Source organism: Doryrhamphus excisus, linkage group LG7 (assembly GCF_037039965.1).
Source record: "Doryrhamphus excisus strain RoL-2023G ecotype Guam linkage group LG7, RoL_Dexc_Guam_v1.1, whole genome shotgun sequence".
In the NCBI taxonomy this organism is placed as follows: Eukaryota; Metazoa; Chordata; class Actinopteri; order Syngnathiformes; family Syngnathidae; genus Doryrhamphus; species Doryrhamphus excisus.
In genome coordinates this window covers 12,108,882-12,135,218 of record NC_136363.1, presented here as the reverse complement: position 1 = coordinate 12,135,218, position 26,337 = coordinate 12,108,882, and the positions used below count along the sequence as shown (strand labels likewise).

General features: G+C 44.7%; 1 protein-coding gene across 3 annotated transcripts in view; it reads left to right on the top strand.

Moving 5' to 3' along the window:
- The first annotated feature begins 75 nt into the window (after window positions 1–75).
- The window catches only part of grin2da (glutamate receptor, ionotropic, N-methyl D-aspartate 2D, a), a 99,916-nt gene continuing 73,654 nt past the window's right edge, over window positions 76–26,337 (top strand). For 2 of the 3 annotated variants that reach the window (XM_058047670.2, XM_058047668.2), the window contains exons 1-2: window positions 76–358; window positions 6,490–6,800. The gene's annotated coding sequence lies outside the window, so the exon portion shown is untranslated. Of the gene's footprint in view, window positions 359–6,489; window positions 6,801–12,793; window positions 13,157–26,337 lie in introns of those variants that run through there. The other variant, XM_058047669.2, reaches the window with a different exon arrangement.

The following is a 26,337-nucleotide window of genomic DNA, read 5'->3' as shown; positions in this document are numbered from 1 at the left end:
TATAGCCGCTAGATGGCAGGCGTGTATGGAAGTAGAGCATAACGGGTGCATCTCAATAAATAATGATACTGAATCTTTGTGAATATATTTCAGTGTCTCATTTAAAAAAATGCAACTCCTCTATTTATGGAGTCACCGACTCAGCCTTTAATTGCTCAACTCATCTCCTGAAATCAAATGCCTTTTCGATATTATCTATTGAAATTCACCTGTTATGTGTACTGCAATGAGAATATTCATAGGTTGCGTGTTTCACCCTTTCGTCCAACAGGGAGCAGCATTGAGCCAACCAGATGCATTGCTGGGTTAAGATGGCGGCAAAACTGGGACTTCTTCAGTGCTCACTACCAGCATTTCGGTATGTTCACAAACATACACAAACATACCTTTTATAAAAATGTTTTTTCTTTCACACTCAACTTGGAGAAAAAGCACTGTACTAATATTCTACTAATATTGCACTATACAGTTGGAACCGGCTTTTTGGCGAGGTTAGATTTAAGGATGAATGGCAAAAACTACTAATAATTGATACAATCATAAAGTATTTGTTACTCCCCAGGACCCTCTACTTCCCTTTTTCAATTGCTATTGTTCACACGTGCTGCAGTCCAGATTGTATTCGTACACATAAAATGTAAGTCACCTAAATACAAGATTGATGAAACATTGCCTTATGTTATATTTACTTAACCCTGCATAAATCAGCCACAGCATGCCTGACATGATGGAATGAAAAAAAGCTTATCCTCTCATTCCTTGTGGAAGTGGTATTTTTTTTGGCTCAAGTTCATAAATAAATAGTTCATTCATTCATTCATTTTCTACCGCTTTTCCTCACGAGAGTCGCAGGGGTTGCTGGAGCCTATCCCAGCTATCTTCGGGCATGAGGCGGGGTACACCCTGGACTGGTGGCCAGCCAATCACAGGGCACATATAGACAAACAACCATTCACATTCACATTCACACCTATCGACAATTAACAATTTGGAATGTGGGAGGAAACCGGAGTACCCGGAGAAAACCCACAGGGAGATGGGGAGACCGTGCAAACTCCACACAGACTCCACACTCTACCAAGGGTGGAATTGAACCCTGGTCTCCTAGCTGTGAGGTCTGTGCGCTAACCACTAGATCACCGTGCCGCTAAATAAATACTTCATAAATAAATTGAAGGCTCATAGGAAATCATAAAATGTACAGTGCATCCGGAAAGTATTCACAGCGCTTCACTTTTTCTACATTTTGTCATGTTACAGCCTCATTCCAAACTGAATTAAATTAATCTCTTACCTCAAAATTCTACACAAAATACTCCATTATGACAATGTGAAAAAAGGGTTTTTTTGACATGTTTTGAATTTATTAAAAATAGAAAACAAAAAAATCCCATTTACATAAGTATTCACAGCCTTTGCCATGAAGCTCAAAATTGAGCTCAGGTGCATCTTTTTTCCTCTGATCATCCTTGAGATCTTTCTACAGCTTAATTGGAGTCCACCTGCAGTAAATTCAGTTGATTGGACATGATTTGGAAATATAATAACTGTCTATATAAGGTCCCACAATTGACTGTGCATGTCAGAGCACAAACACCAAGCATGAAGTCAAAAGAACTGTCTGTAGACCTGCGAGACAGGATTGTCTTGAGGCACAAATCTGGGGAAGGATACAGAAAAAAATCTGCTGCTTTGAAGGTCCCAATGAGCACAGTGGCCTCCATTATTCGTAAATGGAAGACGTTTGGAACCACCAGGACTCTTCCTAGAGCTGGCCGGCCTTCTAAACTGAGCGATCGGGGAAGAAGGGCCTTAGTCAGGGAGGTGACCAAGGCCCCGATGATCAGGCCTGTATGGTAGAGTGGCCAGACGAAAGCCACTCCTTAGCAAAAGGAACATGGCAGCCCGTCTGGAATTTGCCAAAAAGCACCTAAATGACTCTCAGACCATGAGAAACAAAATTCTCTGGTCTGATGGCTTTCGTCTGGCCACTCTACCATACAGGCCTGATTGTGGGATTGTTGCAGAGATGGTTGTCCTTCTGGAAGGCTCTCCTCTCTCCACAGAGGAACGCTGGCGCTCTGACAGAGTGACCATCGGGGCCTTGGTCACCTCCCTGACTAAGGCCCTTCTTCCCTGATCGCTCAGTTTAGAAGGCCGGCCAGCTCTAGGAAGAGTCCTGGTGGTTCCAAACATCTTCCATTTACGAATAATGGAGGCCACTGTGCTCATTGGGACCTTCAAAGCAGCAGAAATGTTTCTGTATCCTTCCCCAGATTTGTGCCTCAAGACAATCCTGTCTCGCAGGTCTACAGACAGTTCTTTTGACTTCATGCTTGGTGTTTGTGCTCTGACATGCACAGTCAACTGTGGGACCTTATATAGACAGTTATTATATTTCCAAATCATGTCCAATCAACTGAATTTACTGCAGGTGGACTCCAATTAAGCTGTAGAAAGATCTCAAGGATGATCAGTGGAAAAAAGATGCACCTGAGCTCAATTTTGAGCTTCATGGCAAAGGCTGTGAATACTTATGTAAATGTGATTTTTTTGTTTTCTATTTTTAATAAATTCAAAACATGTCAAAAAAATACTTTCTAAATGTAGAAAAAGTGAAGCGCTGTGAATACTTTCCGGATGCACTGTATTTCATAGCCACAGTGTAGCTTCTAGCATCACTCTTTGTGGCTGTTAATGAATGTGATGGGTAATGTAAAAAAAAAAAAAAGTACACACTTCACAAGTTTGACTTGTGCCTTGGCGAGGCCACTGTCACTTCATTGTCTGGAAGGTTCCGCTGTCATCCACGTGTCAGAGACGCTGCTGATGTGTGAAATGTCAGTGTCAGCATGCTGATGAGTTAATCAGCATGGTGGTCTGATCTATTGTCCTTCACACTGATGTTATCAACACACACACACACACACACACACTTGGGAGGGATTAATGAGATGTTAGCGTTGTTGCCATGATGCTCACTTCCTGTTTGATGATTCTGTATTAGTGCATAGGAATGGTACAGTACGTTTGATTGAGATGAGATTGCCGGACTGGTCCTCATGAAGCCTTAATTATGCCTTAATTATTATTATTAAGTGAAGGTTCCTTCAGTGACGTGTGTTTCCATGCACCCTACAGCTAGAGCTTTGATTTCATTGGCTGGTAGCGACGTGTAGCCAGCAGGCCAGGAGGCTTTGCTCCTTTACGGAGTGATGATGATGATGATGCCCCCAGAGGGGAGCCTTACCTGCACACACATGAGGTGGGTTAGTGCTGAGTCATCTTGTTTGTGTCTTAATTTTGTGTCTTTGTGTTTGTGTCTTAAAATTGTGGCTTAATTGTAATCAACGTGGTATAGCCGACATGGTGTGTGTGTGTGTGTGTGTGTATATACCACCTAATGGTAACCATGGCGACGACCAGGTTTCACACACTCACTGTATGTTTGATTTCCTGACATTAAGAGCTGTTCTGTGGGCTCTCAATTACCATAATTACCCGGGCTGCTGTGTGTGTAGGCTCCGCCTCTCCCATTCGCCCCATGTCGCTGGCCGACACGCACACGTCGTCCAGGACCTCCACAAGCGGCGATTCTATCTTTAGACATCTCTGCAACAACAATTTAGCATGGAAATGACCTCTCAGTCTCACGCTCCTCTTCAGCATCAGCATCAGCATGGCCGAACGCCGCCGGGTGCGGTGTGAGTGACAGCCAGGCCGCTGTTGCCAAGCCGTGAAGCAGACATGAAGGCTTCTGGTGCCGCTCTAATTTACATTTACTCTTTTGTCAGCTCCTCCTTTAACGAGTCAAATACTTCAACTGTGAAAACCTTTTTCATCCGGTGATGATGCATTTCAAAGACAAGTGCCTTTCCTGCAGGACACACACACACACACAATGCAGTGAAAGCCTTGCAGGATGTGACAAGTGAAGATAATCTTACATCTTTATACTGTGTCCATTTCCTTGTTCTTCTTCTGCACCAAACTCCTCCAAGAATGCCTTTACGGACCTTCCTTTTTAAACTGGGAACAGAAAAGGGCTTTCCTCAAAGTGTTCCCACAAAGTTGGAAGCACGCACTTTGTCCAAAATGTCTCTCCAAGATGGAGAATGAAGGTACATTGATGGATCCGTTCATTAATGAGGGGGTAACACTTTGGTGCATGAATCTGTTTTTTCAAAGTGGTTAGGATTTATTTGCAGTACTGAGCTGAGAGATGTTCTTACAGCAGTTTAGTTTGTAGCTTGGAGATGTTTACACAATTCTCTTAGGGACTGAAACACTTTGCCTCAGGCTGCCAGTGAAGAGAAAGGAGTTTTTGTCTTTCCGCCCAACAAAGTTTTGGCGTCTTGCTGCAGGACAAGTCTCAGGAACATGGCTTCACACCTGGAATGTTTTTCTTCAGCTCCATAGAGCAGGGGTCTCAAACACACGGCCCGCGGGCCAAATTTGGCCCGTAGGACACTAGCTTGAGGCCCCCGCCTTGATATGAAAGTTTAATGTTAGTGCAGCCCGCGCAAGTTTGATATGGATGCTGTATGGTATCATGTACCCAGAAAAAATTATTACTTTTGATTAATGTTCATGTTAAAGGTTAAATAACTGTTAATAGTTATTCTCCCTATCCGTGTGGAAGTGGTAAGTTTTTGGCTATTTAAGTTTAAAGGAAATAACTTGAAGGCTACCGTTTAGGTCGCTAGCTCTCTAGTTTGCGAGTTAGCATGTGTCCCTGCAGTTGCGCAATATGTTGTAAATAAAGTATATATTGTAAGTAATATATAGTATATATTGTAAATAAAGAGTATAAATGTGACTATAGTCGTGTTTTGTCATGTCTACAGGGCTCTAATAATGCTTTGTTCATTTTAATATGAAAAAAATAATTTGTCTACCCACCAACTATATGTGGTTTCTTAAGTTTTTATTATTTGCCGTTTTATTATTATTATTTAGTTAATTTATTAATAATTTATTTAGAACTGATTGATTGATTTTCTTTATTTGTTTATTTATTTTTCATCTTATTTTGTGCAGAAAACTAAAAATTAAGATTTTGAGAATAGTGGAATGTTTTATCAGAGCTTTTATTGTAGAAAATCATAACCAAAGCACTGAAAAAGTTTGCATATTTTTCTGTTTTTAATAAATGCGTTTTTTTTTTTGAAAACCTGATGCGGCCCAGCCTTGCCCAGACCCTAGCTCCAGTGCCCCCTAGGTAAATTGAGTTTGAGACCCCTGCCATTGTGGCAGAGAAGAGAGGAAACCTCAAATAATTCTGGCCACCTGAGCAGGAGAAGGAGGGGGAAGTGATTTAATTAGGGAACACCTGTGAGCATGAAGAGAACAAAGGGCAGAGGAAAAGGAGATTCAGTGTGTGAAGTGAGAGTGGAAAAGAAAGGAGACGATCAGAACTAATAGCAGATTATTTTTAAGTCATTCAAGACACTAATCGAAAAAGGAATGAACTCAAGTAAATGTGGAAACTGAAGGAGAAACTGAGACAAGACAAATTATCAGCGGTAAAGAAGAAAGTTTCTTGAAGCAGGTTGGATCTGAGGCTCTGTTGGACCTGCTGTCCGTGGCGGTTTTGTCCCTCCTCTTTTGTCGGCAAAAGCTAAGTCTGGTCTCCTGCCTTTGACTCTCCTGGCTTCCTCCATTTTCCTTTCTCCTCACATTCCCCTTACCTTCTGGTTTCCTCAGCTCCTGGAACATTACAGCTCCCAACCCATACCCCTACACTAATCATTGCCCCTTCTTTCATATCGAACTGGACTGAACTGATTGTGAAAGGACTTGTGAACTATTTAACCCCCTGCAAACACTACACACACACATACACATACACACACCCACACTCCCACGCCTCACAGAGGGAAAAGACTATCTGGGTTCCTAATTTATCGGATTTAATTAATGGACATTTAATTTATTTTTTGTGAATCCGCTTTTGAGTTTGCAGTAGATTATTTTGTGAATATGACTATTTTCATTATGAGAATTTGAGGGATTTTTTTTTGTGATTACATTGAATATAAATGATAATATGAAGAATTTGATTTTTTTTGAAGTAAATGCAAATGATGATTTGAATAATTTGAAAGTTCTTTTTCTGGATTTGAATATAAATTATATTGACTTTGAGTATCTTATGTATTTATTTTTTTATTCACTTCTGTAGCACAGGTTAGGCTAGCCGGATGAATAAATCCAAAGGTTATCTTGTTAATTGACAGGTCAGTTTATCTTTTCCCTGTCTGGCGCCCAACCATTGTTCCTATTTTTAATCGTTTTGATACCTTTGGTAAAAGCCTACGCTACACCATAGAGCATGATGTGGGACTGGGCGTGTCTTAATGGAGCGTGTCCCGCAGGACTACAATCTATCTGTGGCAGTGATGGGTGGGGTGGGAAAAAAAAACAAAGCAAAATATGAAAATGACTTTTTGTGGTGGGTAAAAATGGCTTTCATGTTTCTTTGGGTAGGGACTGAAAGGACAAGATGCCGGAATGAGTTTTCCTCGGAGCGTGGCTGGGCTCTCCTTGAGAGATAAGATGAGAAACTCAAAGTAGAACCGCTGCAGCTGATGTGGCTCAGGCATCTGGTCAGGATGTCTCCCAGACGTCTCTCTGGGAGTCCAAGGTGCTGCCCCCGCGACTCAACCTTGGATAAGCCATAGAAGTTGGATGGATCCATGTTCATGAGGCTGCCCCTGATGGTCCACATGAGAGGAGGAACCAAAAAGAACCTTCTTCACGATGGAGCAGGAAGCTGGCAGCACATGAAAGATTGCACGGTAGGCTGGCTGAGCCTTTTCTTCTCACATTCACATCCAAGTGAAGCGGTGCACGTCTTTGTAGCATGGTCCTGATGGTGCACCAGATGTCCTCTTCATCAGTGGGGCTTGTTGAGGTTTGCTTGCTGCTGACGCCACCTGACTTTTGACTTCCTGTCCAAGCACTGTAGAGTCGCGCACACGCACAAACACAATGTGTCGTCAAGCCTTATGGCAGTGATGTCTTCCTCTAGTATACCAAAATCTTTCAGTGGTCAGATTCTTCAGAACCAGAACTAGGAAACGTCTCTCCTGGACTAGCTGAGCCCATGGTAGGTCACATTGTGTTTCTGCTGGGTGCATCACAAGGTGAGCGTTCCTCCTCAGGCCATCGTCTTGTTCTGTTGTTGTTGGCTGCGCTCACCGCCTCAGGAAACACACGACCGCTGTCAGCTTCTTCCTGGTTTTCAAGTCCTGATCGGACCTCGTGGCGGCGATTTGCCCCGCCGCCACTGTGCAGGCCACAAACAACATTAAAAATGGATTCCCTTCTCATCCATGACGGGAATTCATCAAGCACGCCGAGATTGACAGGCTGCAATAAGATGGAGGAAGCAGTCTGACTCAGCCAAGTACGTTGTTTCATTTGCTTCATTCTGTTGTGCATTGATCATTTATTTATCTCTCCATAAATGCTCGGTCACCATAGCAACATACAGCCAACGCTGCTCAGTTTTTCCCAGTGCGGGCTCAGTGCGGGTTGCGGTGAGATTGGGCTGATGAAGCCGACATAGACCGTGTTGACATGCCTCCTTCACTTACAGTAGGGGTGCACACATGCACGTGCAAAGAGCACTAGCACTGTTTAAAGAAATTAATGTAATAGTAATACAAGTAAATAAATAAATAGAATAAAGTGTAAAATAATAAAATAAAATATAAATAATAAAAATAAAAAAGAAAAAAATAAAATAAATAAAAAAGAAATAATAAATAAATAAATAATAAAAATGATAAATAAATAATAAATAATAAATAAAATAAAATATAAAATAAAATAAAATGTAATAATAAAAAATAACAATGAATAAATAATAAAATAAACTATAAAATAAAATGTCAAAACTAAAAATAAATAAATAAAAAAAAATTCTTTATAAAAATAAAAAATAGACGTCATACATACTGTTATTATATATGATATATATAATAAATAAATAGAATAAAGTGTAAAATAATAAACTAAAATATAATAAAATAAAATATAAATAATACAAAAAAAAAAATTATAAAAATGAATAAAATAAATAAATAATAAATAAATAATAATAAAATAATAATAAAAATAAAATAAAATATAAAATAAAATGTAAAAACTAAAAAAAATAGACATCATAGACGTCATACATACTGTTATTATTATATATATGATATTATTATTATTGTCACTCTGCCCCCCCCCCCGCGTGATCAGCTTATCACTTAATGAATTGTCATTTAATGAATGGCACCCCCCCCACCACCATGCAAAGCGACTGGAAGTCATGCTGCAAGGTGACTAGCTGTTTACCCACAAGCCACTGCAGCCCACTTGATTGGCACCATTGTGTGTCGTGTCGTCACACAGCAGTTTTATTCCTGGTGGAACATACCATTCCACCCTGTCAGGAAAAGAACACTCAATCCATCTTCCATCCATCTTCGACTCAGCACTGTGCTCCTCCCTCTCCCCCACCGCAGCAACAGCAGGTGTAGACCAGGTAGCCGCTAACGAACAGCCTGCGTAGCAATGTTAATCATGATTAACGAGCCTCGAGGTGCCGGCCAGGCGTGGAGCGTGGTCGTGGACGTGGAGCGGAGAAGAAGAATCATGGAGTGCGGCTTGATGGAGTGTAAATCTGTTGGCCGACTGAAGTGCCTCATCCTTTGCCCCCCCCAATCACTACCACCCCAGGCATAAAGAGGAAGGCTGGAAATGTACAAATGAGGAGCTGCCATAAAGACTGAAAAAGTGTCTCTGGGTCATTGAGCTGGTAACCACGATGTCTTCTTGAAAGGATGGAGAACTTGGGACAATATATGGAGACACTGCCCCCCTCCACCACCCATGATAGTTGCGGAAAAGGTAGTGTTGGCATTGGCCTGGACTTCATTGCATTTGTCCATCTCGTTGACCGGTCAGTGATCTGTCATTCCATCCACGCTCCCATTCACGATGTCCATCAAGTTCTTTTACAAGCAGCGCAAGAAGTGTCCAATTGGCGTAGCTTTGTTACGTCAGGATTTGTTTCCTGTCCTAATTATCCTCTGGGGACACTAAAGATTGACCAAACTCTCTGATCCATGAATGGGTGATCAGCTCATGGTTTCCGGGGCAACGAGGCCTCCATGCACGCCGACTTGTCCTCCCGTTCGTCTCTTTGAGGCTGTCAACGTGTCTGTCTCCTTGAAGCGTCTCCTCTCGCTGCGCACCGGTCTCCTGTCTGCGGCGCCGTCTGTTTCCTGTCATGTCCGTCTCGTGTTTGGATGTCTGCACCGCTCGTTTCCTTTCTCGTTCATCTCAACCACTTAAAAATTTTTGCGGCCGACATTTGAAGGTTAGTCTCTGTCCTCACGACACAGCACCTTCACACCTGCATGATGTAGTATCATCTGCAGTATACTTCACGTGTACTAGTAGAGGTGTCACAACATGGCTAGATTCAAACGTGAGAAGATTTCTCATTCAGGCACCAAGCCTGGACCATAATGAATGAATGAATGAATGAATTAATCACACAATACCTGGAAATGAACTGGATCATTTTGCCGGTCTCTGTATATCGCCATGTGCATGCGTGTCTGTTTTCCTCTTCTCCCGCCGCCGAACAGACAGGAAGAGATTCACTTGTGGCGCATTTGTTCCATAGAAAAAGAGCATGAATGGAGTGCACGTTTCTATCAGTCATACAGTCCCTTTGTCTCAGTGGGTGGAGGCGGGGCTGCTAGCATACACACACAGTGCAGAAAAGTGTAATGTAGTAGAATTTAAATTGTAGATTGCAATATATTGTCATATTTTTTTCATTTTTATGGATTTTTTTCATGGATTCAATCTCATGTATGGTCACATGACAGCCCTCGTGAAGAGACAAGTATGTGAATGCGTCGTTAAGTAAACGTGGGGAGGGTTTTTTTTTGGTCCATTTCCCCAAAAAAATAAGGTCTTCATTTAAACGCGTGTTGATGGAGACACAACAAAGATGGCAGCGTGATGATGCGTGCAGTTTGAGCATAACGTTTGGGCTGCAAATGACACAGGGCTCCTCCCCTAATGGCGCATTTATTTGCCGCTCATTATTCCAGCGAGGCAGATGCCATTATGCTAATCACAGCCTCATTCCCCCAACCAACTCATCTCCCACACTGTCCCCACAGCCTCAGAAACATCTTGGAACGGTAGCGATGGTAGCGAGGCATGTTCGTCTTCCAGGAAGGCTGTGGCGAGGCCCTCTGATACATTCTGTCCATTGAAGGTGCTATAATATCCAATAATATGTATCGTTACAATGTTCCCAGGGCCTGCAAATGGCCCTCGAGCCACACTTTGTACACCCTTGTTTTATGTTCCATGTGATGTCAAGGACACGTCCTTGTACATTTTCAGACTTGATTTCCTCCTTTGCACTCGATAAGAAATCAGAGTGATTCCCCCCTTCACCCCTCCCGTGACTCATCAGGTGCTAATCAACGCTCGCATTATTTCTCCACTCTGCCTGGCGGCGTCCAAAAGTGCACGTGTGCCTCATATTTAATTCATCACCATCAATACTCTTTGTCCAAAATGTGGACCAGATCGACATTGACAACTGCCGTCCGGTGAGAGGCTGGTTGTCAATCATTATGGCTGCCGTTCGCCGCAGGCAGAGGCAGGTTCACTTGACAGGAAGTAGATGAAGTTTGCTCAGGCCAGCGTTCTCCAATGGTTTCTTCTAACAGACGTCTGCCACTAGCCTAGCACGCCGCTGAGCTACTACCTTAGCCTCTCCTATTTACTTATTCTAAACTTAGTGTTTCAAACAGAGTAGGGATGAAGGACATAAGAGGCCAAGAACTTACCACTTCCACATGTAATGAGAGGAGATGCTCCCCCTCCCCCCACTGAGTTATGATGTGTTCGTCTCAGCCATGACGTGTCCGTCTCAGCCATGACGTGTCCACTTCAGCCATGGCGTGTCCGTCTCGGCCATGGCGTGTCCGTCTCGGCCATGGCGTGTCGGTCTCGGCCATGGCGTGTCGGTCTCGGCAGTGACGTGTCCGTCTCGGCCGTGGCGTGTCCATCTCGGCCACGGCGTGTCCGTCTCGGCCACGGCGTGTCCGTCTGAATGGTAATAGTTCAATCATTAATTTGGCTTTTTTATGCTTGAAAATGCTTTAGGCCAAAAAAATACAGTCTGCTTAAATATACATTTGACTAATAACCCCAAAACAGCAGTAATTGCTCTTTGTTTACTGGTAAGTGTCCAGCACTGTGCAACAACATCCAGACTGACAGTGCACTGCATGTTGCCGACTAAGTCCGAGTGCGGCCGTGTGCCAGTTGAGACACATTTAGCTCATCATGCCTGCTGATGGCAACAGGTGTTCATGTTCCCGGTGGCCATCTTGGCGGCGTACTGGCCAAAAACTTTCGCGTCAAACACTAAAGATAACACGTCGCCCTCGAACACCATGGACGGAGGCGCCGCCAGTCACATGACAAGGCCTCTGTGTGGGATGCGATGTGGCGAGTAAGCCTGTTAGTGACGTTGCTATTCCTGGAGACGCTTCTTTCATCTTCTCTGACGCGCGCTGATGGACTTGACTCGTTTTTGACTTGCCATGTTCAGAAAGTGTCTCACAGCAACAGACCTCGTATGCAGGATTAGAGATGCTGTCAGGACATCTCGGTCCTCGGATCCTTTGGACCTCCTGGTAGTGTTCCACTTTCGAGTTGATCTACAGAGGGCCGCTGCTTGTGCTTCTCATTGGTTCAGTGAACAAAACAAAGAACAAGATGTAAATACTAGCTAACCAAGACCTCCTGCTGAGCTGACCAGAACCATAAAAGAACCAGGCTGACCCGCATCCACTAATGGATCTCTGTGTCGGTCTTGGGAGCGCTGTATTCCTGCTGTTTCCCCCCCCCGCCGAGCGCAGAGGCATCATTTGTTCCTCGTTATCACATGAGTGTCTCCCGGGTCACGGGAAGCGGCCGCTCGGCATTCGGGCGCTGCGTCACAGGCGGGAAAGCGCCAGGACGAGGAACATTAAGCAAACTGGCGCCGAAATGAAAATAATGGCGCTGGCATTAGCTCGCCTGGCACTTTTCCTCCATTACGACGCTTCACCTCGCCGCACGCACAAACAAGCGAGGACGTACAGTATCAGACAGTGCTGCGATGCTATAGGATGTCACTTCCTGTTCGGAGATGTTTGAGATTGGAACAAAGAAGTTACAATTGAAGATGAAAAACAACAGTAGGAGGAAGTTGACTACAATATTTGATGACGCGTCGTTCCTGCAGCGTATGCAGAAATTAAAATGGCCGCCCAGACGCGATGATGATGATGATTAAAGTCTATTTTTAAACGTCTCCGTGCTGGCCGACTGGCCTCCTTTTCTATTTTTATTTTCATGACAGCCGGAGGACGCAGGCGTGCAAAGGCGGGGCCGGCTGGGAGTGGAGGGGGGAGGGGGCAGGGTGCTCCTGGATCTGGAGGACGAAAGGCGGGAACAAGACAACCTCACGTGATTTGTAAGACACGCCCCCTCGTACATGGACATTTCTGGAATATCAAAGTATGAATTAGAATGTCGCGCAGTTTCCATTGACGGGACGGAAGGGGAGGTCGGGGCGGGGGTTGAGGAAACGGAGGAGAGGAAGCGAGGAAAGGAAGGATGTAAGTTAGTTTGCATTCAACACGTGTAGCGGGAAAGTAGAGAAGGGAGGGGGGGGGGAGAGAGAGGGCGGTAGAGAGAGGTTGCTAGGTAACGGGGCGTACATACTGAATGTTAAGCAAAGAGGAGAGAGTGAGAGCGACAGTGAGGCGGCAGCAGCAACATGTAGCCACGCTGCGTGGACCTCAGCTGCACACTGCCTCAGCGTCTGCGTCTTCTCAGGGACGCGCGTCTGTCTCTGTCTGTCCGTGTGTGCATGTGTGTGTGCATGTGTGTGCGCGCATGTGTGTGCGTGTGCGTGTGTGTGTGAGGGGTGGGTGCCATGACGTGTTTGGGCTGGGCTCCGAGGACGTGATCCCGCCACAGTGATCAGAGAGGATGTCCGGCAGAGGGATGAACGGATGGAGTGAGAGAGAAGCACGAGACGGAGGAGAAGAAGAAGAGCCTCGTGCGCACTGTGAGTACACGCATGTCAGCGTCAGCGTCACGCCGGCTTTGCCCTTCACACTCGTGCGTGTGCCATTGACCTTCTGTCATTGAGGCGCGTGCAAGTTACAGAGGTGTGACGCACGTGGGACATGCATGCCCGTCCGCCCCCATCCCGGCCGGCCGTTTCCCGGCCGGCTGTTGCGCATACATGCCTCCAGCGGCCCGCAGTGGGGGGGCTGCCTTTACTTGCCCCCCCCCCTCCCCACCGCCCTCGCTTCAGCTTAAGGGCACATATCACATTCCAACGTGCACGCGCGTCAGCAGCTGGTGCACCAGCAAGCAGCCTGAGTGTGAAGATCATCAGCATGGATGAGGGAGAGAGGGAGGGAGGGGGAAGCTATAACTGGGAGTCAGAGCACCCTCCGAGCCCCCCAAAATAATGCTACTACACTGATGATGATGATAATGATGATGATGGTTGTCCTTGTGCTCTGGCAGATTCAACAGTTAGCTACACGCACACACACACACACACACAGTATTACATTTACACTGTGGCCCCCCTGCCCCCCCTGGCCCCCCTTCCCGCGCAAGCTGTACTAATGCAGAGATTTCCTTTTCGTGTCGTCTTTCACTTGTTGGCCCTCGGTGCTGATGTTTTGGCTCCCTTTTTTTTGCTGGAGTCTGGACGGACGTATTTGGCGTGACCTCACTCGGCTCTTAGCCGCTCTGCTCTCCTGCTTCCTCCATTTTGAAGCTGCGGGCTGCTGAGGCGGCACTTTGAGGCTCCGGCAGGTCGTCCTATCGTCCGCTCCGATCACACCGGACCAGGTGTGATGGGTCGAGATGGCGGCCTTCAGGCTTGAGACATAAGCACACAATGACTCGGGCGACGAGGAACGTTGAGCTTGTGTCCGTCTCTGTTTGGAGGCGTATGAATTAGCAGCTTAGCACGTTAGCTGCCGATCAAAGCTGCTTTTTGAGTGGCTAAAAAGTGGACAACTTGTGTCTTACGGCTAGGTCACGACTGGATTTATTTTTTTTACATGAGATTTGTTGTGGCGTTCCCCAAATCGCTGCTTTTTGTATTTGCTCGTTGAGAACATAGTCAGGGTGACTGTGAAGGCAAACGATCACCGCGCACCAAACATACGTAAAACCTGTAAGTTCACCGTGCGGACCATGCACGATATCTAAGGCTGCTCGGATGTACGGCTGTTGCTTCATTCGTACAGTCAACGCATCGAGGTTGTAAGACCTTAGTCGTACTGACCTTAGTCGTACTGACCTTAGTCGTACTGACCTTAGTCGTACTGACCTTAGTCGTACTGTTCCATGCGGGCTTCGTATGAAGGTTTGAAGAACTAAACCTAAGCTGTACCTTGTGCGTACCAACAATATAAGATTTGTACCGGAAACATGGCCGTTTCTGCACATGCACGATACCTACGTCACTTCCTCCACTACAACAAAGATTCTGTGATGTCGAGTGCCGTGATATTTTTTTCTTCGGTGTGCGGTATGTCACACGCACACGCACACGCACACGCACACGCACACGCTTGGTGTGTTTGAGGTTTTTTTTGCCCCCATGGCTGGATGTCACCTGGTTTTATCTGTGTTTTGTGGTGTCATCGGTGAGTAAAAACAACACGATTGGCCGAGCATCATCGCCGTGTTGGATGCTCAATGTGATCAGACGTCTCTCACTGACTGGACAGGAAGTAGGGGTGTGGCCACAAGGGAAGCAGGGTAGGAAATAATTTGTGGGATGAATGTAGAACAGACAGGAAAAAAGGTACGTCTCAGTTGGCGCGCTTGCGTACTGACACGTAGGCGAAATGACGGTGTTGGCGAGTGTGCAATGATTGGACACTTGGCACCTTCCATAGCGCAAATCAAGCGCTCCTTTTTTCTTCTGCCTGTGGCATCCCCTGAGCTCACTTGTAAACAAACATTCACGTTAAGAGGAAGGACCAAAATGCTCCATGATGGGGGGGGGGGCTCTTTGAGTGCACGAAAAACCTTGCCAAGCCAGAAACGCCTGGGACTTATTGTACTGCAGTGTTTGAAAATTACAAAAGCTTTGCCGGAGACGGAGCTTGTGCCCGATTACAGTACACCTGCATGGCTCTATACTGTGGTTCCACTGATAACGTGGTTCCAGGTGTGCACAAACTACAAATGAAACTAAAGAAAAAAATATATAATATTGTGCATCTCTATTTAAAATTATTGTAGGATCAGGAATTAGGTGGAAAAAACTGTCTAATGGTAATGGTAATGGTTTAATTTCATTTGAACATGCATCAGATTATAATTGAGTGCATCCCATAATCAGTTCCCAGTTCCACATGTCCAAAAGGAGTAGGAAGAAGCAAAGCTTATTAAATCCTACCCCTCCATCTGGTACTTTTACAATCAGTAACTGTTACATTTGTTCACTTCCTGCTTTCCATAATACAGTTTAAGTTTTTGTGTGTGTTTTTTTTAATAATGTACCTCCTACCGAAGCAGGAGGTGATATGAGCATCCAATGCCATAATGGGTACCATAGTAAGTGTCAATATAGTGATATATATAGCACATCATGACTGGTTCAAGACTCTTCATCCTTGTATTTAGCAAACATCAACTGCTTGTATTGTTTCTTGAATTGGCTCATCGTTGTGCATTGTTTGAGGTCCTTACTCAATCCATTCCATAGTTTGATTCCACATACTGAAATGCTATGGCTAGCATAACGTAGTCCTAGCATAGAAGTGTTTCAAATGTACTTCTTCCCTGAGATCATATTTCTCCTCTCTTGTAGAGAAGTATTGGATGACATTTTTAGCTAATTGGTTGTTTTTAGCCTTATGCATTATTTTAGCTGTTTGAAGATTAACTATATAATAGTCAATCGGGTTGTCCAGATATTGGAAATTATTCATTCAGCATTAAAAAGAAGGGAAGAAGACAAGAATTGCAGTCATCAAGTGCACAACATAGTAATCCACTTACACACTAAGTACCCAGCATACACAGTACACTTATTAAAGTACACTGACGTACGTATTCCATTTGAGGCACAACCTAGGAAGATACCCAGCGAGTGCAGCCATACGTTAGAGTGAGCAGCTGCCTGCGCTGGATGGAAGTTGTCATGTGTCATCACTTCCCACAATCCATCACCGCAAAGCGGAGGCGGCGCTGAGAAGCTGCGAATAAACCTTCGTTCTCTCTGTCTTTTCTTCGCCATAGTCCTACATTTTTATGTTTTGATGCTAAACTCCTGCGATGCTTGATTCCATCGGCATGACACACACATACACACACACACACGCTGACTGTGTGGGCGGGGCCTCATCTCCATTGATGGGCTGAATCACTGAGTTTGGATCGTTTCCCAGGAATGTTTGCTGCTCTCTTTCTAGTCCTCGTTTACTCATCTTACGTCCTCGTTTGTCACGTAGGAGGGCAGACACGTCAATAAAAATATAACGGAGTAAACACTTTTAATGTCAAACAGAGTTGTTTAAGTTATTATTTAGTTATTATAAGTTATTATTTAGTGAAACTACTACCACACTTCTACGATTGAAACCATTCCAGCATCAAAATGTGCAGCTCATTCAAAACACACATTTCCCCCACAGAACACATTCACCCGCTGTCATGCACATTTTGTCCAATCAGGAGCCTACATTATATTACATTATAACACCCCTGTTCATTCATTCATTCATTCATTTTGTACCGCTTTTTCCTCACGAGGGTCGCGGGGGTGCTGAAGCCTATCCCAGCTGTACACCCTGGACTGGTGGCCAGCCAATCACAGGGCACATATAGACAAACAACCATTCACACTCACATTCATACCTATGGACAATTTGGAGTGGCCAATTAACCTAGCACAGCGTTTTTCAACCTTTTTTGAGCCACGACACGTTTTTTACGTTGGAAAAATTTTGCGGCACACCAATAACCAACATTATTTGCTTCTTTCAGTTTTTTCCTGATTACGGACTCACCACAGCAGATCCTTTTGAGCCGCATACTAATTTAACCAACAATGTTACAACATGTCACCACTACCTCTGACGTGCATCACTATGTCTATTAGAGCAACGAGGCAATCAGCTACGTGTTGCCACACAGACGAATATTACATTGCTCTGCCAGTCTTTACACCAATGACATGCGACAATGACATAATATTTGCAGAAAATTATTAATACATATTAATAAAATGTGTTAAAAGGCCCACACACTCTTGTCTACTGCTAAATGGAATGAAACCAACACCCATAAGTCAATAACTTCATGCTCTGTTCTTTATCTAAGGTATACAAACGTGATATAATGTTGCACGTTTCTGATGATGTAAACCAAAATGATCATTTTGTCCACCGCCATTTTTTAAAATTTCATTCCATTCCATTCCATTTTCTTCTGCTTATTTGAAAGGCCTGGTCTTTAGCCACTTCCTCCAGTTTCACCAGGAGGACGCCAAGGCGTTCCCAGGCATGTCCTCGGCCTGCCTGGTTGGGTATGCCTGGACTGCGTCAGGTCTAGATTCCACCTCAACTGACAAGCCCCTGTTGAGCCCCTTCTGGATGCCTGAGCTCCTCACCGTATCTTTTAGAGCAGGGGTCTCAAACTCAATTTACCTGGGGCCCACTGGAGCAAGGGTCTGGGCAAGGCTGGGCCGCATCAGGTTTTCAAAAAAAACCCCAAAAAACGCATTTATTAAAAACAGAAAAATATACAAACTTTTTCAGTGCTTTGGTTCCGATTTTGTACAAGAAAAGCTCTGATGAAACATTCCACTGTTCTCAAATATCTTAATTTTTATTTTTCTGCACAAAATAAGATGAAAAATAAATAAACAAATCAAGAAAATCAATCAATCAGTAATAAATAAATATAATAATAATAATAACAGGGCAAATAATAAAAACTTAAGAAGCCACATATAGTTGGTGGGTAGACAAATGATTTTTTTCAGATTAAAATGAACAAAGCATTATTAGAGCCCTGTAGACATGACAAAACACGACTATAGTCACATTTATACTCTTTTTATTTACAACATATTGCGCAACTGCAGGGTCTTGAGACACATGCTAACTCGCAAACTAGAGAGCTAGCGACCTAAACGGTAGCCTTCAAGTTATTTCCTTTAAACTTAAATAGCCAAAAACTTACCACTTCCACACAGATAGGGAGGATAACTATTAACAGTTATTTAACCTTTAACATGAACATTAATCAAACGTATCATTTTTTCTGGGTACATGATACCATTCACCTTTCATATCAAGGCGGGGGCCTCAAACTAGTGTCCTGCGGGCCACATTTGGCCCACGGGCCGCGTGTTTGGGACCCCTGTTTTTGAGTGAGGCCAGCTACCCTCTGGAGGAACTTGTGGTCTCAGTCTTTCGGTTATGACCCAAAGCTCATGACCATAGACGGGGGGCAACGTAGACTGATGGGTAAATTGACAGCTTGGACTTCCAGCTCAGCTCTCTCTGTTGTGGACCACAATTGTCCACAAAAGTCACCGCATTACTGCAGATGCTGTACCCATCGTCTTTTTGACCTCATGCTCTACCCGTCCGTCACTTTTGGACAACACCCCTGAATACTTGAACTTCACCGAGGGCAGAACCTCACTCTGAACCTGGAAGGTGCAATCCACCCTTTTCCGACTGAGAACCATGTCCTCCAATTTGGAGGTGCTGAATCTCATCCCAGAAGCTTTCCACTAAGCTTGCAGACCACCCCAGTAAACGCTGAAGATTCCAGCCTGATGAGGCCATCAGGACCACATCGCCTGCAAATAGTGACGAGATTCCAAGGCCTCCAAACCGGAACCCCTCGAAACGAATGCCTATCGTCAAAACACCCATCCTAAAAATTCAGAATTCCGAATTTTCCAATTTTCATCACGTGACGACCTGCTGTTTATTGATGTTTGTGTTCATCCTCATTCATTCATCCTCCTCACTTGCTTCCTTCTGTCCTTGATTCCCCTCTTCATCCCTCCCTCCTCCTTTGCCGTGGTCCATTACTTTTCTTCCTCTTCTAATTAGCGTCACGCTCCATCCATCCTTGTTTCCTCTCCTCTTGCCCACTCATGTCTCCTTACGTCTCCTCTTCCCTCCTGCATCAGTCCTTCTTGCCTTAATTCCTCTCCGTCCGTCCTGCTTAAGTTGGTTTACGTTTCCTCTTCCTCACCTGCTGTCCTTTCTAATCCTTCCCGCTCTTCATCTCTCATCCTCCTTTCTCCTCATTACTTGTTCTTCCTCCCGCTCCTCTCCCTCCTCCTCATCCCTTCATCTTTCTCAATTCTCATCGTTTTTTTCCTCGTCCTCATCCCTCGCAATCCTTTCATCTTTCTCGTCTTTTCCTTTTTCACATCCTTCCATCCTCTTCTTCCTCCTCTTATCAGCTTCTGTGAACGAGGAGATGAATGAGCCGTCATGCACGCACACGCACACACACACACACACACCCAGTGTTATCTGATGTTGGGCAGAGAGACGAGGAAAGGAAGCATCGTGAAGTGTTGGATGAGGAGGAAAGGAGGAAGTGGACAGAAGGGAGCAGGATATGAGGAGAAACAAAAGAGGTTGAGGAGGAAGTGAAAAAAGGAGAAGTGGAGAGAAATGATGCGGTCATGTCGGTGAGGTGTGTGTGTGCATGTGTGTGGGGGGGCCAGATGGCAACAAGAGCAGAACCAATAAGACGGGTCCATTCTGTTTCCTAGTAATTGAGTTGACAAGCGAGACACACTTTTCATTTCTTGCTTCTTGGGAACAATAAACAAAAAAATGTCTCCAGCGATTTCCAGAGCTGCTGCCATGGCAACGCATATTAGCGTACACGTCCAGGATAAGCGACAGGTACTCGGCACGGAACAGCGTGGTTCTGATTGAACTTGTTGACAGCAGCATGGAGGCTTTGGACTTGACGTGTGTTACTTCAGGTCCTGTCGCTCTTATTGATTGCAGTTAGTTTCATTTTATGTTAACGAGGCCTCATCACGTTGGTGCCGCTGCATGTCATTGGCCCCGCCCCTTTCATGTCTAGCCAATCGGAGCCTGACCGCCTTCCTTAAGTGTCACCAAATGAGCTGAGATCAATAGGACGTTGGATGGAAGATTAAAATGATGCCAGATTTATCTGCTTTTGCCGTCTTCTCTCCCTTTAATAATGAATTGCAACCACTCTTTGGAGAATGATCGCCGACATTTGGATCACCCGATCAAAAGAATCCACTGGCTTTGTTTCCCCACTTCTCACTTCTCATTAAGAATGATTTTTTAAAAAATTGTTCTCACTCGCCTGTACTCCTCTTTTTGTTTGGTAGCCCCTCCCCTTCTGCTACACAGCCAAGATGGCGACCAAGCGTCCATAACACACTCACCGTGTTGGCCATTTTGAGTTTAATGTCCGGGTCCTGCAGTTTGCCGTACCTCTCAGTGTGGAGATGCATATTGAGACGCTGTAAGTATGGGTGTGGCAAATAAACAGGAAGTAAGAAAGCTTTTCTCTCCACCGTCCGTCCTCTTCCTTCTTTGCTCGGTACTACCTGGTGAGCGCTCAGCCTAGTCACGTCTGGAGAGCAAAGTGATGTTTCAAAATGAGACTCTTCTCTACAGGCTCCGCCCCCGGAGGCGGCAGTGACTCCGGCGCAGAGAATACAATGTAGTCAATTAGGCGGGCCTCGACACCTCGTGAGGGCCCGGCGGGGGGAATCGAGCCAGTAACAGGTCCCCCCCCCTCACACCTTAAAGACTCCAAGCAGCATTTTAGCACGCTAGGCACTTAGCCTCCAGCGGCTAACAGAACTGGACCCAAACAGCAGAGTTCTGTTAGAAAAAGAATGAAGTTGATTGATTGTAAAGCCTGATGTTTTTGTGCCTTCGCTTCCTGTTAGCATCGTTTATATTTATTACATAAAGGCAAAAAGTAGAAGAGGATTTTATGGAATGTATGGGTGCCAAAAGTGTGCATTGGGGGGCATTTGTAGCCCGCCCCTTGTTTTTTGGCCCTTGGCATGTTGTAAAAATAAAATTAATTTCATTCCAGACTTAACCAGCGAACAGTGAAAATACATGAACCGTAGAAACGGCCATAAAAATATTAATATATGAAATATATTCTTGACACATGACTGCCCCCCCCCCGCCCGCCCCCTGTGCCCTCCACTCTCTCCTTCCATTTAAGCCCCATAGACGCTTCACACACGTATTGAACACATTTTCCAGTATAAAATGTATAGGTGCTCGCTACTGATGATAGTAGGATGAACGGATTGATCAATTCAACGCTTACGTTGGTTGATGTAGACATTAATCTTTCATTAATCATTCATTTTCTACCGCTTTTTCCTCACGAGGGTCGCGGGTGGTGCTGTCTATATGTGCACAGGGCAGCTGTGGATACAGATGTAGTTTACCACCATGTTTTTTTTGGCTGAGGAGTGAATGAATAATGTTCATTCATTCATTCATTCATTTTCTACCGCTTATCCTCACGAGGGTCGCAGAGGTGCTGGAGCCTATCCCAGCTGTCTTCGGGCGAGAGGCGGGGTACACCCTGGACTGGTGGCCAGCCAATCACAGGGCACATATAGACAAACAACCATTCACACTCACATTCATACCTATGGACAATTTGGAGTGGCCAATTAACCTAGCATGTTTTTGGAATGTGGGAGGAAACCGGAGTACCCGGAGAAAACCCACGCATGCACGGGGAGAACATGCAAACTCCACACAGAGATGGCCGAGGGTGGGCATTATGAAATTAAGAAGCCAATTCTATAAAAGCGGCATTGCGCAACAGTTGTTGTCAGCCGGTTGCTAGTCGTTGCGACAATGAATTTATGGCTGATTCTTACTCATCCAGGAGGCTGCTACCGATGCACACGCATCTCTCAATTGTCAAAGCGGATATCCGGATAAGGCAGCAAATATTGACCTACATTTTTGCAGCATTGGTCACCAAAAAGTATGACAATGGCCCCTAACATCCTTCAGGTTTTCTGTATGTGTTTGTATGACATACGTTGTCTGAATGGTACTATGTGAGTCATCCAGGTTAGACGCTACAGTTCTTCTCCCCTCGTTAAATGAATGTAATTAATGTCTACCTGGTAGGATCTCCGCTTTCAAGCCGACACGTTCAGGACCAGGTTAGTTAAGCTGCACGTGTTGCCACGGTGATGCGTTTGCCACTGAAAACTCTTTGCTGCAGCAGAAGCGGTCTCGGTAATTCCCACACATTCCATTATTTGAACCTTTTAAACCCTGGGCTTGAGAGTCCTGCTGAAAAAAAACAACATTTTTCTCCACACCTTTAAGGCCTGCGTCAATAAATGTCAAGTGGCAGCACGCGGACCACATCCGACCTGCCAGAGCCGAGCGACCTACCTTGCCCTCGGACAAAAGCTGGTTCACCCCAGGGGCAAAATTCTCGGAAATAAACTGTTGTTAATGCAATAACATACATCGGAGAGAGCAAGCAAGCATTAATATAGGAGTTATGTAAACATAGGAGAGCAGTTTCTTCAGGATGGCAAACATAAGGGACATTTCTTTGAGGACAATGACGTCTGGATCGGGCACCAGGCAGGCCAACGACTCCACATTTATGGGCTATCCATACGGTAATGTTTTTGGGTCAAAACGGCCAAGTTTTAACGGTTTCAGCCTGTTGTCTACAAGGAAACGGTATTCTGGTTTCCTTGTGTATATTACAGTTTTTCTCGATTGTTTACACCCAATTTGTGATGCCTGAGACCCAATGACCACAACATAGAACCAATGCACCAACTCCACGAACCAAGTCTGCTAAACTATAAGCACAATTCCTGCTTTACACTCAGACTGCAGATCTACAACACACTTTTTTCAAAACACAATTTTCATGAAGTAAACTTCTTGTTTTCACAAAGAACACAATGCCACTCAAAACAGTCAAATGAATATTCCTATTATTCACACTGACTCATCACATGGGTAAACACCTGGCACACATTTTTACAATTAGCTTGGGCAAAGGGTCAGAAATCCACAAACACACAATCCCCTTCTCCAAGCTATGGAAGATGCATGTACAGTAAAGTCTCGTTATATCGATATTCTCGGGAGTCGGAAAAAATACCGATATAACCGGACTATCCATATATCCGATCCTGCGCCGAACTGCATTAAAAGTGGGCAATAATGATTTAAGCTGCTCGACATTGTTCTATACTATAGAACAATGTCGAGCAGCTTAAATCAATCTTTGCTTAAGGATTTCAATACCAAAAAAGAACACGGCGAACGGCTGCTTCCAGTCAACTTTATTTTTCACACTTCCACCACCAGAGCGCAGCACACACACCGATTCCCGCACTTCCTGGTTCACAGGTCATGCTCAACCCGCCCCACATAGCTGGCCAAACACATGCCTGCAACAGAAGAACCAACTGCGTTCGTGGTTTCCCTCGTGTGTATAGATTCTATACACACGAGAGAAACCACGAACGATAAAAAGATATCTGAATACAACACAATTAAATACATGTATTTGTACGCTTGTGTCTTCGTTGGAATAGGTGTGTATGCTATGTCAGTTGGTTCTTCTGTTGCAGGCATGTGTATGGCCAGCTATGTGGAGCGGGTTGAGCATGACCTGTGAACCAGGAAGTGCGGGAATCGGTGTGTGTGCTGTGCTCTGGTGGTGGAAGTGTGAAAAATAAAGTTGACTGGAAGCAGCCGTTCGCCGTGTTCTTTTTTGGTATTGAAATCCTTAAGCAAAGATTGATTTAAGCTGCTTTTGTATCGATATAAGCAGACCAAATTGGCTGGCGGGAGATGAAAAGGCATCGTAGTAACCGGATTATCATAATAACCGGGTATCGTACTAACGGAACTAATTATATCATAAAAGACTAGAAATTTGCCGGGAAATGAAAATAGTATCGTAATAAGTAGTAATTCGTTGTAACCGATATCGATATAACGAGACTTTACTGTATAGAGATTCCAGCGGATGCTTTCCATGGCTGGATTCGCCATGCTAGGCGATATTTCCCCCGCCGCTTGGCCAGAGAAAACCTTGCGATGTGATGTAGATGAGGTGCTGTGGCCTGACCCAAACAGAAGACGTGATGCAGCATAGTCTTTTGCTTTGTTATTGATTGATTTTTTGATTATGATTATTATTATTTCTTCAATTGAAGCTGTATACATTTAGATGCAGACCACTGTATGTGGAACTTTGTGTTGGCTGTGATGAACACTTCGTAGATTGTTTTTCTGTGAAAAATAAAAAAAATATATTTCTGTGTAATTTTGTGTTCTGAGTCAAAAAAATACAAAAAAACCAAAAAACAATTCTAAAACATTTTGCAAGAAAATGATGAATATGATGTAATCCCAGTGTTTTACACTGTGCACGTCAGTGTTCAACTGGTTCATATAAATGTTTATTCATATCGTGGTTTGTGTGCGTCATTTGGAGACAAAACACCATTTTGAGAAGAATGAAGACTGTTTTGGATGTAAAGTTTCATTTTGCAGGAGAATTGAGGGAAATGTGTGAGTGATTTTTGGATTTGTGTTTAGAGTTCTGAGAATATGAGGCATCCTTTCAGAAAATGTGTTTAAACAATCGAGAAAAACTGTTGTACAAGAGTTGCATAGCGGTTACCATAGCAACCACGCTGGTTCTTGTACTACGGTCTGCTGCTTGTAAACTAGTCTTTGGGTTTTAGTGTCTTGGGCAAAGGTTAGTTAGTTCAGGTTGACAGCGTGACGTCATCGAGTTTGTAAGTCCACGTCATGACGCCATTAGGCGCATATTAAACGTTCGTTTTCGTGAACCGAACTGGTGGCATTTATGTCACATGAGTGATAAATGGCCGTGACATTTGCGACACACAAACACAAACACCGTCGCTCATATTTGTTGAGTCAGCGGACCGTGCGTGTTTGCTGGTCGTTAATTAATTCGGGCCGACCTGCTTGTCCACAGACAGCAGGCTAATGGACTCGTGATCTGACACAAAGGCGTCTTTAGTCGCGGTTAAATCTTCCTCCTGTGCTGGCTGTGATACTGTTCTTTGTTCACGCCGGGCCCGGATCAAGCCGATCCCTCATCGTCACTCGGTTCCGTTTGACCCGTTTGAACCTGCACCTTCTGTGTTTTGAAGATGCATCAGTGAGCCAAGTGTTTCCACCCAAAGAACCGGGTCAGAACATTCATCATGTGGTGTAAAAGCAACTCGACACGCTAAACGTTTTAAAAAGAACCGTCGTCTTCTGTGTCCTAGTTTATTTTCAAGGTCCCCCAGTCGGACAGTCGCTCGTCTCCTCCCTCAGACCGAAACGACCTTGTGAGTCCTCTTCGACGTGTCCTGACTACGCAGGACGCGCTCAGATAATCGGGTGTGTGCGGTAAATAATTCACACGCTGTCCGATGGGCCTCTGCGGCACCAGGGCGGGTTTCATTGTGGGATTCAAGCATGCGGAGGAGTGAGGAGGTGCTGGGAAATAACACAATCACTTCCTTCCTTTATTGGTTTATGTCGCTGCTAATGCTATGAGATGCTCACATTAGCTGTGGAACATTTGAATGGGAATTATCACACAGTCCCACTGTTACTCTTGCACTAAATGTGATATTTTTTTTTACCCTTTAAAAGCGCCAGACCCCAGCACAGGGGGCGGCATGGTGGATCAGTGTCAATTCAAACTAAAAGCACTTACATAGGGCGTACTTCATATCGGTCAAAATACTGTAAGTACCCACACATTGCCTCTGTGAATTAGGTAGAGATGGTTGTCCGGAAATCATAGGGTTGGGGGTTCGATCCTCGCTCCTTCTAGCTCCCTTCTAGGCCATCGGCATGAATTGGCAGCCATGTTTCTGTCAGCCTACCCCAGGGCAGCTGTGGATACAGATGTAGTTTACCACCATGTTTTTTTGGGCTGAGGAGTGAATGAATAATGTGTTCACTTTTTTGGGTTCATTCATTCATTCATTCATTTTCTACCGCTTATCCTCACGAGGGTCGCGGGGGGTGCTGGAGCCTATCCCAGCTGTCTTCGGGCGAGAGGCGGGGTACACCCTGGACTGGTGGCCAGCCAATCACAGGGCACATATAGCCAAACAACCATTCACACTCACATTCATACCTATGGACAATTTGGAGTGGCCAATTA